Source organism: Falco naumanni, chromosome W (genome assembly GCF_017639655.2).
Source record: "Falco naumanni isolate bFalNau1 chromosome W, bFalNau1.pat, whole genome shotgun sequence".
Lineage (NCBI taxonomy): Eukaryota > Metazoa > Chordata > Aves > Falconiformes > Falconidae > Falco > Falco naumanni.
Genome location: NC_054079.1, coordinates 23346980 through 23367836, shown reverse-complemented (window position 1 = coordinate 23367836; position 20857 = coordinate 23346980). Strand labels below are relative to the sequence as shown.

The following is a 20857-nucleotide window of genomic DNA, read 5'->3' as shown; positions in this document are numbered from 1 at the left end:
CAAGCTCCCCCCGCAGAAGAGAGCTAAAGAGGCTCAACCCCGGCTGCCCGCCTCAGCTCTCACAGCTCCCTCCTTGCCTCCCTCTTTGGAAAACAGCGAGCAGGCCCAGGAGCCCCAGCCTCGCACCGGGCATCCAACCTCTTCTTCTCAACGCCAGTCGCCTCCCCATCCATCTTCAAAAGCGACAGCCACCACACAACTCCAGACCAGGGAAAAGGAAAGGAGCCATGGCGGGCCTCTGCCTACCTGCGTGTGTGCGCCCGGCCCGGCCTCCCTAGAGCTGCCCTGGTCCGAGACGGCGCCTCACCCCACGAAGAGGTCTGTGCTGCAACCTAGGATCGGAGGCTCTCCTGCAGCCCCCACAGGGCCTGGGCCGCCGGTTCCTTACAGCCCCACGCGGCAGGCTCGCCTGCAGCCCCTACCGGCTTGAACAATAGAACCCCAAACCGGGAAGGGAAATGCCTAAGAAGTAGGTGCCGTGTTGCTCCGCCGCTGTTTCTTAAGTCCTCCCGATCACCGCCATCACGCTGCTACTCCGCTCAACCTCCTCCTCCCTTAGTCGGATGGAAACCCTGGGCGTGATGTCACTCCTGCGCCCTGGGACAGAGCGGGGAGGAGGAGGAGCAACAGCCGGGAGGGGACAGCGCCGCCGGGCCATGGCGGCTGGAAGGGCCGCTTGGAGGGGGTGGCGGAACCAAAGCAGCTTCCTTGCCGCACCGGATACTGCTGGGGCTGGGAGCAGCAGGCGCTCGCTGGCCCGTCCACCCGTCGCAGCAGCGAACGGGCGCTGGGGCCGGTGTCGCTCCTGGTGCCCGCTGCAGCTCCTGCGTGAGGGGGCAGGGGTGGGGCGCGGCCCAGCCTGAGGGGCGCCTATGACCGGCGCAGTGTGGCGGAGAACCTGGCCTTGGCCACATGTTACTGTTTAGTGTGGTGTGGGGTTTTTTTTGTTTCTGTCTAAAATCAGAGCCCCCTAATAAACACGTATGCATTTCTTGGTCTTCCTATGCGGTTACGAGTGGCATTAGGGCATATTTAGGAAGGCTTGGCATGCAGCTGCACAGAGGACACTTGCCTCCATGAGGAAGGCATTCCCTAGCTGGAGGCAGAACACTCCTCTTTTCTTCCTCTTGATATCTAACTCAAGTTGTTTCGAAGTGATTAACGAGAAAGCTGTTTGTTTAAGGTAGGTCATGCTCAGAAAAAAAAATAATCATGTAACTTTTCCTACTGCTGGAGTCTACATGTTCCCAGAGTGGCAAAAGCAAGTAGTGGCTGCTGAGCGAAAGACTGCTCTGAGCAACACAATTACACAGCCAAATGTGTTGGAAAGAGGAAGTGATTTACCTGCTTTCTCCTTTTTGGATTCCCACATATGCAATTACACTCCATCATGCTAGGGAGGATTATGGGGTCATTACTGACCAGGATGTGGTACCAGACTTGGAATTTTCTTCAGCACCCTGCAAGAACAAGAGATTGAGATTAACATGAAAATGTGGTTTGCTCATGAAGGAAGTAAAGGCTTGAAAGAAGAGAGTTATCATGTGGGTATAACAGAGCAAGGTGGCTACAGTAGCTGTCAAATCACCTCATACTTGAAGAGTTGTGTTAGCCAGGAGCCAACATCTGAGCCACAGTCAATCAGCTAGAGATGTTGGCCTAGGGTTTATGTCATGGCTGCCCCCCTCAGGGTGAGCAAGGCTGAGCAGCCAAGGCATCTGCCACCCCCTCAGCAGGACTGCAGGGGTTTCCTGTGGCTGCTACTTCAGCCCACCAAGTATTGAGATCAGCTGTTACACACAAAAAATCCATCTCCATTTTGGAACGAGACTGAAGCAGCAGAGGTTAGGTGAGGCACTTCCACTAGTCCATTTCTCAGGCACCATAGGAAAATACCTCAAATTCTCAGGAGTTAAAGACAGAATAAATGTTTTTTTCCCCCTTAGAATTAAAAAAAAAAAAATGCATAAGAAGGTGTTCAGACAAGAAAACAGCTTCAAAGCTTACAAAAAAGCTGTATTAGACTATGTTCCTTCCTGAAGTACTTAAGTTTGCCTAAGTCAGCTTAATGGAGAATACTTCATTGTGATAAATAAAGATACCACAAGATCAATGGACTTTAAACTCAAGAATGTCAGAATGAAAATAACTGCTTTAAATTAAATTTAAATCGAAATTTTTAATTTAAGTTAAGGTAATTAACACTGAAACACTTTACCAAGGTGTACTGGGTGTGGCTGGGATGGAGTTAATTTTCATTGTAGCAGCCCACATGTCACTGTGTTTTGGATCTGTGGCTAAACCAGTGTTGATAACACACCAGCATTTTGGCTATTGCTGAACAATGCTTGCACAGCATCAAGACTTCCTCTTTTTCCCACTTTGCCCCCACAGTAAGTAGGCTGGGGGTGAGCATGAAGGCTGGGAGGGGACACAACCTGGACAGCTAACCTGAATTGGCAAAAGGAATGGAATATTCCATATGATGTCATGCTCGGCAATAAAAAATAAGAGAAGGTTTTGGGTGAGGTAGCCATTGCTCAGAAACTGGCTAGGCATCAATCTATTTGTGGTAAGTTGTGAAGTGATTGTCTTTGCATCACTTGTTTTTTTCTTTCATTTTCTTCTTTCCTTTACTTATTAAACTGTCTTTATCTGGACCCAGAGTTTTCTTGCTTTTGCTCTTCCTATTCCCTTACCTGTCCTCCTTGGGTCAGGGATGGGTTGAGTGAGTGGACGTGTGTTCCTTAGATGTTGGATAAGGCCCCAATTCTGCAAACTTTTTCAATATTTTCAGTTTCCTGGCATTCCTCTGGTGAGTACTTAGGGCAAAGGAGTCCAGGAAGGCTGGACGTTCTTCTAGAAGGAAATCTTAAAGGAGCAGTATCAAGCCGTCCCCATGTGCTGAAAGACGAGCCAGTGGGGAAAAAGACTGGCCTGGCTGAACAGAGATTTGGCTGGAACTCAGGAAAAAAAGGAGAGTTTACCACCTTTGGAAGAAGGGGCAGGCAACTCAGGACTACAAGGATGTCGTGAGGTTATGCAAGGAGAAAATTAGAAGAGCTAAAGCCCAACTAGAACTTAATCTGGTGACTGCCGTAAAAGACAATACAAAATACATTAGCAACAAAAGGAAGGCCAAGGAGAATCTGCATTTTCCTACCCAAAAATATAGAGAAAATGTGGTGGCAAACTTTTTCCCCTTTTTCTGGGCTGTTCTATGACCCCAGGAGCTGCTGAGTAGGCCTTGGAACCTTGAGTAATGAGTTGGGCGGTTAAGCACCCCTTGACCATACCAGTAAGTCTTGCTCAGCTAAGGCAGAGAACAGCACTGTCCATACTGGAACTCCAGTTGACTGGTCAAAGCAGGGAATGAGAATGGAGACAATCAGTTATTCCCTGTGTGGAAAAATTGCTTGGAGGGGGGAATTAGAGAAAGCTGGGACCTAACAGAAGTTGTAGTATTATATAAACCTTTTCAGGGTGAAATACAGTTGCCACTTTCAAGATGGTTGGCATGCACAGAATCTACTCCATCATGGTTCCCTAGGCAACACAACCTGCTATTCTAGAGGAGCAGTGGAGGGTGGAGCAGAGTGGAGACACCACGACAAGGCTCTGCTGTACTTCTTGCAGGACTGGGAACTTGATGGTACCATACAGCTGACAAACCGCATAGCAGCTGTCAAATGGGAGATATAAGAGAAGATGACTGTTGCTGAGCCAACAACTGTGGCAAAATCATTTTCCTTAGATGAACCTTGGTCATTATAATCTCATTGTAATACTAATCCACACCTCCATCCCAAAGTTACCCACCTCCAAGGCACAACCACCCCTCACCAAGCATGTGCGTTATATTTCTTATTGGCTATGTTTTAAACAAGAAGCGAGAGAATTTTACACCAATCAATAATGAAAGTGTGTATGACTAGAGTCACTCAAGCTCCACCTGAGAGTAAAGAAAAGTATAAAAAGTGAATGGATGAGGAGAGGAGTTAAGGAAGACTCCATCGTAACTTCTGGGATCAGTCGACAGGCTGAACCTGTCTTCTCCCCCATAGGGACACCTATTGGGTAAGAACTTTATCTTATGCGCGCTAATAACTAACTCACACTAGCTGTTATTAGTGATTATAGTTTTGGCTGTATATAGTTTGGTTGTATATCACTTCAAGCTTGTTTTTTCAGACAGTCCCTATCACCAGCAATCACGAACCTTAATTTGTCACGATTTTATATGGTTTTATATACGATTTTATATATTTTATATATGGGTGTTATTCCATAAACTGTTAGTGTTAGTCCTTAGGGGGCGCTAGTAGTCACTGTCTGCAGGTAACATATTCAAATAAAGTGGGAAGACCCGCTTAGGGGTCCCCCTGATGCTGTTGGCACGTTTCCCTGAACAAGTCAGTCAAATCACCCTCCAATCCAGCAGGACTGTTCAGTGAAGGGTCCCTGGAACGGGACGCTGACAGACTGGTTGAGCACAAGGGTCTTGGCTTTCCTGGGGCGCTGATAGACAGATCAAATACTAGGGGTTGAGAAAAACACCCCCCCCCCCCCCCTCACATGACACCCTGACAATCCCGGAATTCTCCTGCCGGAACATAGCCTGAGTGGTAACCTGAGTGGAATTATACCATTGTTCTTGGAATTTTGAAAAATTACCAACTCAGGTTGCAGCCAGGATGGAAATTTACTGATGACTAAAGCCAATCATCTCACAGCCTTATAAACAGCAGTCCTAAAGCGAGACCCTTTTGAACTCTCCTGGACCACAGCAGGCTGTGACCAGCATCTCCCTCTGAGCAGGATGCTGCTCAGAGTTTGAAAACCTCCAAGTTTGCGATACTAGGGGGACCGTTGCAGAAAGCCAACAATGGGGCCTGGGCTGATACCCTTGCTCCTTGAGGCTCAACACTTCATCCACTGAGGAATGCAAAGGCATTAGATGTGAGTATTTCACTGAACTCGAGGCAAACTTTTAGCAGTATACCTTTGTTATAATATATATTGCACGCTTGAAGTAGTTAGGTAATTTTTGTGATTTAAAACAAATTTTATTGATTTTCTTTGCTGCTAAAATCCTATATAATATCTTGAATTGTGAACAATTTTTTTCTCTCTCTCTCCCCCGTTTAGATACAAACCAGTGACCAAGTCTGAGACTAAGATTGGATCTAGCCACACCTAAAATCTGTGAGAGTTTAGAAAGCAAGGGGGTCCGCTCTAAACCTTGTGACTCAATGGGAGGATCTCCTTTACCCTCTTATGCCTTTGATCTTTATAAACTATTTCCAACTCTATTCTGATTTGATTCCAACTTGATTTATCTCTCTTCATTTACTCCATGTAATACGTAATAGAGTGAACCTTGCCATTGAATCTTGTGCAGTCACATTTCCACAAATTCATATTAAATCTCTTTCACTCAAACTCTTTGGTGGTAATTCTTTAAGCGATCTGACCTAAACCACTCCTTTCACAACTGAAAATCAAATTAATTCTCAGCCAAAATGTGAATGAAAAGGTTTGATTGTTTTTTTCTTCTTTCTGCCTGAAAGCTGAGTGCCCATAAGGTGATAATCATAGAATCATAGAATCATTTAGGTTGGAAAAGACCTTTAAGATGACTGAGTCCAACTGTTAACCTAACACTGCCAAGTCCACCTCTAAACCATGTCCCTAAGTGCCATGTCTACAGTCTTTTAAACACCTCCAGGGGTGGTGACTCAACCACTTCCCTGGGCAGCCTGTTCCAATGTTTGACAACCCTTTCGGTAAAGAAATTTTTCCTAATATCCAGTCTAACCCTCCCCTGGTGTAACTTGAGGCCATTTCCTCTCAAACAAATAATGTTTTTGGTTTTCGTTAGGTACTTATCATGAATGTATCAGACTTCAGCATCTTGTCTGTTTTTTACATTGTTTCTTTCTCATATCACCAATATATTGTTCAAAACAATATCAGTAATGTCTCTTAATTTGTTGTTTCAAATTCCAATATGGATGGTTGTTGTGATTTAACCCCGGCCAGCAACCAAACACTACCGGCAACCAAACCTCGCACAGCCACTTGCTCACTCCCCCCCACCCGGAGGGGTGGGGAGGAGAATCAGAAAGGAATTTAAAACTCGAGGGTTGAGATAAGAACTATTTAATAATTTAAACAGAATAAAGATATAAACCCAACAGTAATAACAATAACAATAACAATAACAATTAGGATGGAAAGGTGGGGAAAAAAGGTAAAATCCAAAGGAAGGGAAAAGGAAAAAAACAAGTGATGTACAGTACAACTGCTCACCACCCACTGACCGATGCCCAGCCAGTCCCCAAGAAACGAGAAATGATCCCCCCCCAGCTAACCCTCCAAGTTTATATACCAAGCATGACGTCCCATGGTATGGAATACCTCTTTGGCTGGTTCAGGTCAGCTGACCTGGCTGTGTCCCTTCCCAGTCTCTTGTGCCCCTCCAGCACTCTGGATGGCAAGGCCCAAGAAACCAAAAAGTCCTTGACTTAGTATAAACATTACCCAGCAACAACTAAAACCATCAGCGCGGTTATCAACATTGTTCTTATATCATATCGAAAACACATCACTGTACTAACTACTAAGAAGAAAATTAACTCCATCCCAACCAAAACCAGGACAGTATCCATCCCTTATTCCATACCATTTACGTCATGCTATGTTCTCCAATACATCATCCTCACTTCTCCTGTCCTATATATAAAATATAAATACACAGATATCATTCCCTTAGTCTATGGACCATCCCTCTAAAATCCATTAAGTTAATTTAGTCCATGATGTTGGGCTCCATCTGTTATAACTGTCTCTCTGGGCAAGGAGGATGGTACGAGGTGTTGGACTGTTCCATGTTGAAGCCAGTTCAAGTCCTATTACAGCTGCACTGATCTGGTTTCACCAGTCAATCTTTGTTGGTGTGGCAGTTGAAGAAAAAAATAAGGTTCAAATCTTCCAATCTAGAGATGGTAGAAATGGATGCCACAAGATTATCCAGTGTCTCCAGGGCGTGGGTTCAAATTCTACCATTATCACCAAAGACAATATACAGCATTATGTAACAATAAACATCACTTAATTTATTGACTGTTTTCACCCAAAATCAAATCCCCTTGAGGCACACATGAACTTCCCCATCTTCCCGCATTACCCACCAAGTGCTCCCAGGCCCTTGAGCAAAAACAATCCCACGAATGGGTTTGCCTTTGCCTGAGGCAGGAATGACCCAAACTGTCTTCCCAAGCATATTTTTCAGGTGCACTACAGGAACTTTATCCCCCTCTACAGTACGCAAAAGATTTGACTGAGCAGGACCAGCTCGAGTAGCAGATCCTCTGGTATTAACCAACCAGGTAGCCTTTGCTAGATGTTTATCCCAATGTTTGAAAGTTCTACCACCCATTGCGAACAACTGCAGAACAGCAGGGACTGCATAATTTGAATCTTCCACGAGATGATCCCCGGTTTGCTCATGGGCCTGATCTGTTGATGGGTCTTGGGCAGTATGCCAATCCTCAAGTTCAAGCTCAGTGGCCCACCATAGTATTAGATCAGGTAAAAAATGTAGGCATGCAAGCCATATTGAAAACTGCACAATTAGCAGAGCCAAAACAGCGTTATACGGCAATTAAGCAAGGTCCAAAAGAACCATTTTTGCCATTTGTAGAAAACTTGCAACATGCTGTTGCTTCTCAAGTGTTTGACCCTCACCTGCGTGACATGCTAGTAAGGCAACTAGCCAAAGATAATGTTAATATTGATTGTCAAAAAGTAATAGAAGGATTACCAGGTGAACCCAGTTTAGAAGCAATGATATCAGCCTGTGACAAGGTGGGCACCGTGGAACACAAACTAACAGTACTAGCTGCTATGCAAATGAAATGTTATTCTTGTGGTAAATTAGGACATCGTAAACAGGACTGCCCCTCCAAAAAACAACAAGCGCCACGACCTAAACTGTCCTCAGCGATGATTCCTTGTCTTCGCTGTGGAAAGAAAGGGCATTTTGCAATACAATGTAATTCTCGTTACAATAAAGAAGGTTTTCTCCTACCACGCCAGGGAAACGCTCACAAGAGCGCGAGGAGGTGCGCAATGACACAAGTACCTCAGGTTGTTATACCAACCGGCCAGCCTTATGTGACCAATTATCAGGGAGGACCCAGGGATCAGCAGGGATGGATGTATACACCAGTGAATCAGTAACCCTAACCAACCATGGAGTGTTTAAGGTCCCTTTGAATGCTCAGGGGCCAATAGGGAAAGGCCTTAGTGCCTTACTAATAGGTCGATCTAGTACTACTTTACAAAAATATCCAAGTACATGTCGGTGTTATTGATGCAGACTTTACAGGTCAAATATGTGCCTTAGTTTCTACACCTGTGCCTCCTGTTACAATTCCAAAAAATACACGCCTTGCTCAACTTGTGCCTTTTGTGAGTTGTGTTCCCAGAACAGAGCCTAGGTGGTGGGGTGATGAAGGATTCGGCTCCACAGGAAAACCTCACGTATGTTGGACACAAGAGCTATCTTCACAACGACCCAACCTGACCTGCACCTTGGCGTTATCGGGAGGCACTCCTGCAGAAGTGAGACTGAGCGGTCTTCTGGATACCGGAGCAGACGTAACTGCCACCAAAGACTGGCCACCTCAATGGCCTCTGGTAAATAATGCAGCAGGAGTTGTAGGTCTGGGGGGCGTGACTAATAGCTACTTGTCTGTAAAACCTATACAGATCAAAACGCAAGAAGGACAGACAGACTGCCACCATCTGCCCATACGTTGCCACCGCACCGTTTACTTTGTGGGGTCAAGATTGTTTAGGACAATGGGGAGTTCGTATCACCACGGATTTTTAACTGGGGCCACTGTACTGCAGGGAGTGAAACAGCCTACCCTTGGTCTCACTTGGTTAACTGACATGCCAGTATGGGTAGATCAGTGGCCCCTGCCCCAAGAAAAGCTGTATGCCCTGCATGAATTAGTTACAGAACAGTTACACGCAGGCCACATTGAAGAATCACATAGCCCATGGAACACTCCTGTAGTTGTGATAAAAAAGAAGTCTGGTAAATGGCGATTATTGCATGACCTGCGTAAAGTCAACGCAGTGATGGCCCCTATGGGGGCCTTACAGCCAGGATTGCCATCTGCCACCATGATACCAATGGACTGGGACATTTTAGTTATTGATCTGAAAGATTGTTTTTTTACCATTCCTTTAGATCCAAAAGACAAAGAAAAGTTTGCTTTTACAGTACCATCTAGAAATAATTCTGAGCCCACAAAACGGTACCACTGGACCGTGCTGCCTCAGGGCATGAGAAACTCGCCAACCATTTGTCAATGGTTTGTGGCCCAAGCCCTGAGCTCTGTGAGAGACAAATACAAGGATGTTTACTGTTATCATTACATGGATGACATTCTGCTGGCAGCACTGTCAACAGAACTGCTGGACGTAGTTGGAAAAGCTGCCAGACATAGCTTAGCAGAGTTTGGATTGGTTGTAGCTCCTGAAAAAGTTCAGAGACAAGAGCCTTGGAAATATCTGGGCATGGATGTGATGAAAAGAACTGTGTCTCCACAACCTATCAAATTAAAATTGGACATAAAGACTTTGAATGATGCCCAAAAACTTGCAGGAATGCTAAATTGGTTACGGCCTTATTTAGGCCTTACTAATGAACAAATGCAACATCTTTTGCAACTTTTAAAAGGAGACACAGATCTTTTAGCCCCAAGGTATTTAACGCCTGCAGCCTTAGCACTTGTGAATGAAGTTGAACAATTGATCTCTTCGTGACATGTGTGGCGTGTAGATATCACACTTCCTTTAAGTGGTTTTATTTTAGTGGACCAATCTTCCCCTTATGCTACGTTGGCCCAATGGAACCAGGCTTGGGAAGATCCGCTGCATGTACTTGAATGGTTGTTTTTGCCTTTGCAGTCTAAGAAAACTGCTGTTGAATGGTAAGAACTTGTTGCCGATTTGATCATAAAAATCCGAAAAAGATGTTTAGAGTTGACTGGAGCTGATCCCTGTACAACAATACTATGTTGAATAGGCGCTGTTAAATTCTGCTGCACTTCAAGTGGCTCTTGCCAATTTTCAAGGGCAAATTCAGTACCATCACCCACCTCATCCACTTCTGAAAATGACTGTACATCTAACTTTGCAGCCACGGCAACTAAGTCAAAGACAACCAGTTGAAGGTGACACAGTATTTACAGATGGATCTGGGAAAACGGGAAAAGCCGCAGTTGCTTGGAAAAAAAATGGGCAATGGCATTCCCAAATTGTATATCAGGAAGGATCCCTGCAAGTTGTAGAATTACGGGCTGCGGCTTTGGCATTTCAGTATTTTCCAGGCCCTCTTAATCTTGTTACTGATTCGGCATATGTAGCAGCCCTCCTTCCCAAGCTAGATATGGCTGCCTTTGGCCATGTCAACAACCCCAAGCTTTTTGCAATTTTGACTCTAGTTTGGGAAGAGATTCGGAAACGCCATTCTCCGCATTATGTTATGCATGTTAATAGCCATACTTCCCTACCTGGTTTTATAATTGAAGGCAATGCTAGAGTTGATGCTCTAGTTTCTGTGGCTCTGTCAGTGCCTGTTCCTGATGTCCATCAGCAAGCCGTGTTAGCCCACCAATTCTATCATCAGAATTGGCGATCCTTGTATCACCAGTTTGGCCAGAAGGGTCTCTCTCAGGCTGCTGCACACAGTATTGTTGCAGACTGTCCAGACTGTCAAAATGTTACTCCTGTGCCAAATTATGGAGTTAATCCTAGAGGCCTTCAAGCTTTACAACTTTGGCAAACAGATGTAACTCATTGCAATGAGTTTGGCAGACAAAAATACGTCCATGTTACAATAGATACCTATTCTACTGCAATGATTGCTACTGCCCACACAGGTGAGACCAGTCGTGACGTCATTCGGCACTGGCAATGCGCTTTTTCTGTGCTCGGTGTCCCTCTTGAAATCAAAACAGACCGTGGACCTGCCTATGGTTCCAGGCCTGTCAGTCAGTTCCTTTCCCAATGGGGTATCTCCCACAAATTTGGAATTCTCCATTCCCCTACGGGCCAAGCCACTGTTGAACGCATGAATGGTTCTCTTAAACGCCAGCTTGAAAAACAAAAAGAGGGAATGACTCCAGAAGCACGATTGGAGAAAGCATGTTATGTTTTGAACTTTCTGAAAATCTCTGCCGACTATGTGGTGCCTGCCATTGTGCGACATTTTATGTCAATTGGTGACAAGCAGCAAAAGCATGAAGGTGTCTTAGTACGCATGAAAGACCCTCGTACCGGGCATTGGTCGGGACCGCATGAATTGTTAACATGGGGGAGAGGTTATGCTTGTGTTTCTACAGATGAAGGTCTACGATGGATACCTGCTCGCTGTCTACGGCCTGAGCTTAGCGTGCCGGATTGTGGGAGCGCTGCTGCCGCCAGTCAACCCAGCAACTAATGTGTGGCCTCCTTACTGAACCAGTCCTTGTTTGGTGTGCCCTTCCTTGAAATTGACTTGCAGACATTGTTGGAAAAAAGTGAATGTATGCAGAAATGAAGAATCTTACTGAAAGTCTTGATATTTTCGATAATTGATTACCTCTGTATAATGTTAACCCAAAAGAAGTCAATATTGTTTGCACTTTGAATGTCGATACCTTGTTTATTAGACAGTTAAGAATGTGAGTCAAATTTGCCACCATTATATACAAAACAGAGCAACTATTGGCTTTTTGTTGTTGGCTCAAGAACATGGCTGTGAGGATTTTGATGGTATGTGCTTCATGGATTTTAGGCGCCCCATTGCAGCAACATGTTACCAAAATCTGAGAAAATGTCAGCCATTTTGGCATCCATTCACTCAATTGGCAGTATTGTTTGGTTGCTATTACTTTGGTTGCCGTCATGTTTGCAAGGGCCCTGCAGAACATGGCAAACCTGGTACTAGCTGTTCAAAAAACAAAAAGGGGGAATTGTTGGGGTCTGCAGCGGGTCTGCAGACAAGTTAGTTGACTTCAAAGACTTAGCCGTGTACCTTTAAGACAGCCACAAACTGTCAGGTCTGTAAACAGGATGTGAAGAATCGGAACTTAGAGCCACAGCATACGGGCACCTACAGCAACAGCAAATAGCAAGCAAGAAGAAGGACACAAAAACCTATCAGGGTCTGACACCTGCACTGTCTAAGATATATAAATAGTTTGTATAAACAATAAAAGCCATTTTGTTCGAACCCAGCCACGCAGACATAGTGTTTCTTTTAAGTCCACCTCGACTTGCGTCACCACAGTAAAGTATAGGCCATCTTTCTCGTTCAGCAATATCTAAAGCCAACTGGATAGCTTTCACTTCTGCAAACTGGCTCGATTCACATTCTCCTTCAGCAGTTTCTGCAACTTGTTGTAGGGGACTCCATATAGCTGCCTTCCACCTCCGATGCTTTCCTACAATACGACAGGACCCATCAGTAAACAAGGCATATTGCTTCTCATGTTCTGGCAGTTCATTAAACAAAGGGGCTTCTTCAGCACGTGTCACCTCTTCCTCTGATGACATCCCAAAATCTTCACCTTCTGTCCAATCCATAATAATTTCCAAAATTCCTGGATGATTGGGATTTCTTGTCCGAGCTCCTTGTGTAATCAGTGCGATCCACTTACTCCATGTAGCATCAGTTGCATGATAAGTAGAAGAAACCCTCCCTTTAAACATCCAGCCCAGCACTGGTAACTGGAGCGCCAAGAGGATCTGTGCTTCAGTACCAATCACTTCCAAAGCAGCTCGAACTCCTTCATAAGCTGCCAATATCTCTTTTTCAGTTGGAGTATAGTGGGCCTCAGACCCTTTATATGCCCGACTCCAAAAACCCAAAGGTCGTCCTTGAGTTTCCCTAGTACTTTCTGCCAGAGGCTCCAGGTAGGGCCATTCTCCCCGGCTGCAGTGTAGAGCACATTCTTTACATCTTGCCCAGTCCAAACTGGCCCAAGACCTGCTGCTTGATCTCTAGTTTAATTTTTTCAAAGGCTTGTCGTTGCTCAGAACCCCATTTAAAATCATTCTTCTTTTGGGTCACATGATAAAGAGGGCTTACAATCAGACTGTAGTTTGGAATGTGCATTCTCCAAAAACTGATGGCACCTAAGAAAGCCTGAGTTTCTTTCTTATTAGTTGGTGGAGACATAGATGTTATTTTGTTGATCACATCCACTGGGATTTCAGGACGTCCATCTTGCCATTTTATTCCCAAAAACTGGATCTCCCTTGTGGGTCCCTTGACTTTACTTTGTTTTATGGCAAAACCGGCTTTCCGAAGGGTTTGGATACTTTTCTCCCCTTTCTCAAAAACTTCTTCATGCTGAATCGCTCCATATAATGATGTCATCAATGTATTGCAGATGTTGTGTAGCTCCACCCTGTTCTAGTGCAGCCTGGATCAGTCCATGGCAGATGGTAGGGCTGTGTTTCCACCCCTGGAGCAGTCAATTCCAGGTGTATTTGACACCTTTCCAAGTGAAGGCAAACTGTGGCCTGCACTCTGCAGGCAAAGGGATTGAGAAAAACGCATTTGCAATATCAATAGTGGCATACCACTTGGCTGCCTTTGATTCCAGTTCATACTGAAGTCCTAGCATGTCTGGTACGGCAGCACTCAATGGCGGCGTGACTTCATTCAGGCCACGATAGTCCACTGTTAGTCTCCATTCTCCATTAGACTTTCACACTGACCATATGGGGCTATTAAAGGGTGAGCCGGTCTTTCTGATCAATCCTTGGATCTCTAGTTGGATAATCAGCTCCTAGATGGGAATCAGGGAGTCTTGGTTGGTGTGGTATTGCCGCTGGTGCACTGTGGTAGTAGCAATAGGCACCTGCTGTTCCTCAACTTTCAGTAACCCCACCACAAATGGGTCTTCTGAAAGACCAGGCAAGGCAGACAGCTGCTTAATTTCCTCTGTTTCCAGAGCAGCTATACCAAAAGCCCACCGGTACCCTTTCAGATCCTTGAAATACCCTCTCCTAAGATAGTCTATGCCAAGGATTCATGGAGCTTCTGGGCCAGTCACAATGGGATGGTTTTGCCACTCATTCCCAGTCAAGTTTATTTCAGCCTCCAATACAGTTAGCTGCTGAGACCCCCCTGTCACTCTAGAAATACTGATTGGCTCTGCCCCTTCATAGCTTGATGGCATTAAAGTACATTGTGCACCTGTATCTACTAAAGCTTTATATTCCTGAGGGTCTGATGTGCTAAGCCATTGGATCCACGCAGTCCAATAAACTCGGTTATCCCTGTCCTCCACCTGGCTGGAGGCAGGGTCCCTCTAATCCTGGTCTAGGGACTCTGCACTAGGACAGCTAGCGGCGTGAAACGGATATAGCGTGGAGTGGTTTCACTCACGTATTGCCAGAATGGGTTACAATTCCTTTTCACAGGATCAAGAGTAAAGTCAGCCCTATCATTCTGACTGGAAAATTGTCCTCTGGAGAGCGGAACAGCAACTTTCCTGGAAGACTCTTTATTTGTGATTGTTTTTCCTTGTAGTTCATGCACTCGTGCCTCCAGAACTGAGGTAGGTTTTCTATCCCTCCTCCTCATGTCTTCTCTGTGGTACTGCAGATAAAACCACAGAGTAGCTTGTGGTGTGTATTTTCTATATTCTTGTGGATAACTGGCTAGCTGAAAAAAAGTCTCATAGACATAGTCCAGCTGGCTGGACAAAAATGCACATCGCTCTCAGCTTATCTGAAGTAAAGCAAAATACACTGTCTTTGGCTGTTTTTGTTACACAATAACAGGAAGATTTCGGTGGGAAAAGAATGTTGCAGGTGGGAACAGAAAACTACAGAAGAGAAACTAGGGGCGGGCTTGGTATTTAGGCAACGAACCAACAATGAGCTTAACTTTTGTAATATGTATGAGCTAATTATAACAAGGCATAAAAGGTGACTGTAAGGTACAATAAACGAAGTCTGCTGATCACTCCTATTGAGCGACTGTGTCTTCCCTCCGTCGCGACAAATGGCGCCCGAACAGGGACCCTAGAGAGGGCTGAACCTGCGAGCCACGGTTCGACGGAGATTCGGGTACCGGTCCTGAAAGCAGCGCAGGAGGCGGAAGGGCACAGTCCCCGCGCCCGGGAGCACCTACAGAGGGTCCCGCCGGCCACGTGTCGCCGAAGTCTCGCAAAGGCTGCAACAGCGCTGACGAAGGTATGGAGAGACAAGCGACGTACGAGTCGCTCATATGCTTTTTAGAAAAGCGGAGCGTTCGGGACATAGATTGTAACAAGGCATTACCCGGGTTATTAGCGTATGGGATAGCATCCGGGACCCCCGCGGCAGCGGCGAGCGGCGGCGCGGCCCGGCAGGGCCCTTCCCGGCCGCGGTTTCTCTCCAAGGCGGCACCGCCCCCCCCCCCCCCCCCCCCTCCGATCGGCGCCATGGCGATGCAAGCGGCCAAGCGAGCTAACATCTGGCTGCCCCCAGAGGTCAATCGGATCTTCTATATTCGGAACCTGCCGTATAAAATCACAGCGGAGGAAATGTATGATATTTTTGGGAAATACGGACCTATTCGACAACTCAGAGTTGGAAACACTCCTGAAACAAGAGGAACAGCTTAAGCTTCTCAAGGAAAAATACGGAATTGATTACAAACCCACAAAAAAAAAAAAAAAAAAAAAAGTGCTTCAGATGTCCCCTACAAGAAATGGGTTTCTGCTTTGAACTAGCAAACATCTCTGTGCGTAAAGAGAAGCCTTTTTGCCTTGATGGAGATAATTTATTCTGTATTTTATATTTATGCTGTATTCTGAATGTGGAAATTGGTTGGGACTAGGAGGCTGGCTTAAAGGCATTTTGCAAACGGGATTATTATTTTTGATCATTATTGTAATAATAGTTTTTTGATCAAAACCATCCAAAATTATTTGTAAGCATTAGGCATATCTGAAGAGAATGCCTTTATTTGAATCGGCAGTTAAGGTGTAGTTTAGTCTGATGCTGTGGTTTTATCTGCTTCTGGTGAAGTTTTGAAGTGATGAAATCAGAGATACTAAGAGTTATGAGGTAATAAGGTAATAATCTAAGTAAGGGTGCTGTCTTTTATATCTACAAGTGCAATATGCTTTTATGTAGCAGAGAGAAACTTTAACAATAATGTTGCTTGAGCGAGATGTGCATGTGACAACTTGGGAAAAGGGACATCACAACTGGAGTGCAACAGTGTTTCTATGTCTGGCAGAGTGAAATCTTTCAAGACCTGAGTTTAGACAGTCTAAAATAAATTGTTAGTATTCAGAAACCCATCTTAAGCCTCTTTTGCTTACATAATGTTATGGAAGTCAACTGCTATTGTAGACAATTAATGATTTTTTAATACATATTAACAAATACTACTATTTTAACTTGAGGCAGTTAAGTGAGAAATACTCACGTGTAGCATTTGAGGGAATGTCAGCATAAATCGCACTTACAGTAAGACTGCATTTTTAATTACTGTACTCGTTAAGATTCGATGATGCCATAAGGCTAAGGCCTTTTATCACAGATTGGTTCTGAACTAAAAGGTGTGTGCACATGTAGATATGCACATTTGTGTTATTTTCCTTAATTGGCTACAAAATAATATAATTAGGTTGGGGACTAGATCTTGGGAATTTGTCTATTATACTTCTGTTTGTTAAGGAACGTGCATAACATACAGCACCCATGTAGGCTTGGCTTGTGGCATAGTTGTCAAATTTAGCATAGACATTCAGACAGATAAGCAACGTACTCTTCCTGTGTGTATCACCTACAAGCCATTATGGCTTAGTGTGTAAATCTGTATGTAACTATTGAAAAATCCCCTTATGAATGTATATAGTTTAGAACTAATTTTTTCCCTTTGTTAATTCTTTGATATCAATGAGGTATTCTTCAGAAAATGTATGGACTGGTTGGTTGCATAAGGGCAGTTGTTATTTGGACAGAAAATTGTTAATGGTCAGGGATTTTCCACTAAAATATTTGCAAATATTCCTAGTCAAACATCAGTTTGGTTTCTTTTTGGGTTTTGAGCTTGCATTAGTCCATGTTCAGAACTTTAAAATTACCTTTGAATTTTTTAAACTTTTTATATCACTGGAACAGAAAGAGCATCTAAATTAAAGCTTCAAGCTAACTTTATTTTTCAGGTATTTCAGGAATTATACTTCTGAACTGAGATTTTATAAGTTGGCTGTGTATTTTCCTGTGTTAAAACGCTGTTATTGAAAATGGTCAACCAAGCCTATGTCGCCCAAAATAAAAACGGGGGAATTGTGGATAACTGGCTAGCTGAAAAAAGGTCTCATAGACATAGTCCAGCTGGCTGGACAAAAATGCACATCGCTCTCAGCTTATCTGAAGTAAAGCAAAATACACTGTCTTTGGTTGTTTTTGTTACACAATAACAGGAAGATTTCGGTGGGAAAAGAATGTTGCAGGTGGGAACAGAAAACTACAGAAGAGAAACTAGGGGCGGGCTTGGTATTTAGGCAACGAACCAACAATGAGCTTAACTTTTGTAATATGTATGAGCCAATTATAACAAGGCATAAAAGGTGACTGTAAGGCACAATAAACGAAGTCTGCTGATCACTCATATTGAGTGACTGTGTCTTCCCTCCGTCGCGACATATTCTCTCCTCCAAACAGAAGGATGTCTACGGTTGATAGCTGAGGTACGAATCTGTCTTGATGGAGAATCAGACCTATCCTTGTTAAGCTGGTGGACCAGTTTCTCTACAGCTGAGATGATGCAGGTAGAGACACTATCTTCATATTCTCTGAACTGATGAACCGCTTCATCCATTGTTGGTGGTGCAGTTTCTGACGAACCCATTACTGCCAATGAGTTGGCATATGCTGATGGTGCGCTCTGTATCAATTTCTGCCACATCGGTCGTGTGTATGGGACTTGATCAGGATCTATGGGTGACTGTGGATTGTTCAGGTTATAATAGATCATCTCTTTCACAGCTAATTCTCTCAAGTACTGAATACCCTTCTCTATTGCAGTCCACTTGGTTGGGCGACATGTAATATCCTCCTTGTAGGGATACCTTTCCTTCACGCTTAACAGAAATTGCTTCCAGAGGCTGATGGTTGCACTCCTTTTCCAATTGCCATATCAATGCCCCTTTCTCTAGCAAGTGATCCCAGCTGCTTGGCTTCCCTACCCTCCAACTCTATACTATTAGCCCCACTATCCCAGCATCGAAGCAACCAGGTGATAATGTGTTCACCTGGTTGACAGGCATAATCTTTCCACATATCCTGCAGTTCACTCAGAGATAGGGAACGAGAAATTACCTCTTGTTCAATTTCTTCATTGTGTTCCTGCTCCTTCATCCTCCTTTACCAAACGAGTTGCTTTCCGTTTCCATTTCCTTTTATCTACAGGGGCCACTAACACTGACGCCAGTCAGTCTTCTGCATCACTTGTTTCAAAAATCAAAGTAGCTGGAATGCCTGCCATAGGGGTTAGAGTAGCTGCAGCACCGGCTGCGGGGGCTGAAGCAGCAGCTGGAGCAGGGGCCGTAGAAGCTGGAGCAGGGGGCTGGAGCAGGGGCTGCTGAAGTGGCTGGAGCAGGGGCCGTAGGAGCTGGAGCATGGGCCGCAGCGGTTGCAGCAGCTGCCGCAGGAGCTGGAGCAGTATGTTGCTTAAAATTCCACCAGATCCAGGACACGAAGACCTAATTCAGTATTACTATCACTAGGCTCAGAACTGACACCATGGAGCTGCCATCGGACCAAAGATACTCAGAGCCTCCTAAAATCCTAAATGTTTCATTAATTAGCCCTGAGGGGAAGGGGGAGGTATAGACCCCACCCACAGGCTGACTCTCTGGGAAAACAAAACCAAAGGTGCTGTTGTTGGCATTCCCCCGCAGGGTCCAACAGACAGACAGAGGCAACAACACCGAGTGTACACACCAGATTAGTTTCATAACCAATGAGCCCATCATATTGATACTATATAGTACAACACTAAAATAACTTTACTCCAGGTCACAATATAAACAAACAACGCAAAAGGGAGCACATACTGTAAATAAACTAGATAATTCAGCATTGAGATCATGGGCAGCAAATTCAAAAACAGATAAGCCACCATCGTAGCCAATTACTATTAATTTAATACAATGAATACTGCAAACAATTTAATCTAACACAGTCTGATTAGACATGTTGTTATCTCAACCCTTCGTGCCCCAAGTTGGGCGCCAAAAAATAGACTGTCGTGGTTTAACCCCGGCCAGCAACCAAACACTACCGGCAACCAAACCTCACACAGCCACTTGCTCACTCCCCCCCACCCGGAGGGGTGGGGAGGAGAATCAGAAAGGAATTTAAAACTCGAGGGTTGAGATAAGAACTATTTAATAATTTAAACAGAATAAAGATATAAACCCAACAGTAATAACAATAACAATTAGGATGGAAAGGTGGGGAAAAAGGGTAAAATCCAAAGGAAGGGAAAAGGAAAAAAACAAGTGATGTACAGTACAACTGCTCACCACCCACTGACCGATGCCCAGCCAGTCCCCAAGAAACGAGAAATGATCCCCCCCCAGCTAACCCTCCAAGTTTATATACCAAGCATGACGTCCCATGGTATGGAATACCTCTTTGGCTGGTTCAGGTCAGCTGACCTGGCTGTGTCCCTTCCCAGTCTCTTGTGCTCCTCCAGCACTCTGGATGGCAAGGCCCAAGAAACCAAAAAGTCCTTGACTTAGTATAAACATTACCCAGCAACAACTAAAACCATCAGCGCGGTTATCAACATTGTTCTTATATCGAAAACACATCACTGTACTAGCTACTAAGAAGAAAATTAACTCTATCCCAGCTGAAGCCAGGACAATGTTTTTGCCTTTGTTTTGGAGGAAGATACATGCATTCACTTTGGAAAATTACATTACTTAAGAAACTTACTTTCATAAAAGTATTTCAGAGACTTTACAACCACCTTAAAGAAATGACAACAGTTGAAACCAAGTTTTTAAATGAGTCAAACCAACCATTATAAAAACTTATTTAAAATATTATGTTAATTTTTAGTACAGCAAAGCTTTTGAACATACGGTTCATTAACCTATATTCTAGAACAGTGCGAAACAACAGAGACCTATAGAATTAAACCATTAAAGAAGCTGGGGATTGAGGGATTGAATAATTCATATGCTGACCAAAATGTCTGTGGCAATAGGATAAAATTCCTTTCACGAAAAAATATATACTTAACACATTAAAATTTCAACAATAGAGAGAACATTTATTTCTTTATTCAAAAGCTGGAATTCTTTTGGCTGTAAGGATACCAGGACTTTTATTTGCTGACAATGCTGCTTTTGTTTTAATATCTGAAGAAAGCAGGTGATTGTTGTTGACGCAGAAGGCTCAGACACAACTTATACGACCAATGTGATCAAGTTAGTGCCACTTTATTAATAGACTCACAGCAATTTATACTCTACAGGTACTATTAATAGACCCATGCCAATTTATACCCCCAGCTAAAAATACACACGCTACGCACACTTTGTTATGTAAAAGGTGATAGGTTAAAACTACTTGTTCACACGCTTCCACCTCCCCTATGATTGGTCCCCAGTGTGGTGCCCACACGTTGCTCCCCCCTTGTGCAGGCATCTTTCTGTCCAACTCTCTTATGTCTCTGTGAATACACAGTTTCTTTGTCTTCCTTGGCCTTGCATATGTCCTTCACAACACCGGCAGCTTGTTACAGCTTCGGCCTGCTCGGCCT

The 20857-nt window shown here is 44.3% G+C and overlaps 1 protein-coding gene and 1 pseudogene across 3 annotated transcripts in view; both read right to left on the bottom strand.

The window, feature by feature from the left end:
• The window catches only part of LOC121080572 (chromodomain-helicase-DNA-binding protein 1-like), a 67514-nt gene extending 66537 nt beyond the window's left edge, over positions 1-977 (bottom strand). For all 3 annotated transcript variants that reach the window (XM_040578673.1, XM_040578675.1, XM_040578676.1), the window contains exon 1: positions 247-977. The gene's annotated coding sequence lies outside the window, so the exon portion shown is untranslated. The remainder of the gene's footprint in view (positions 1-246) is intronic.
• A 10942-nt stretch (positions 978-11919) lies between these two features.
• Positions 11920-20857, bottom strand: part of LOC121080445 — an 82223-nt pseudogene continuing 73285 nt past the window's right edge.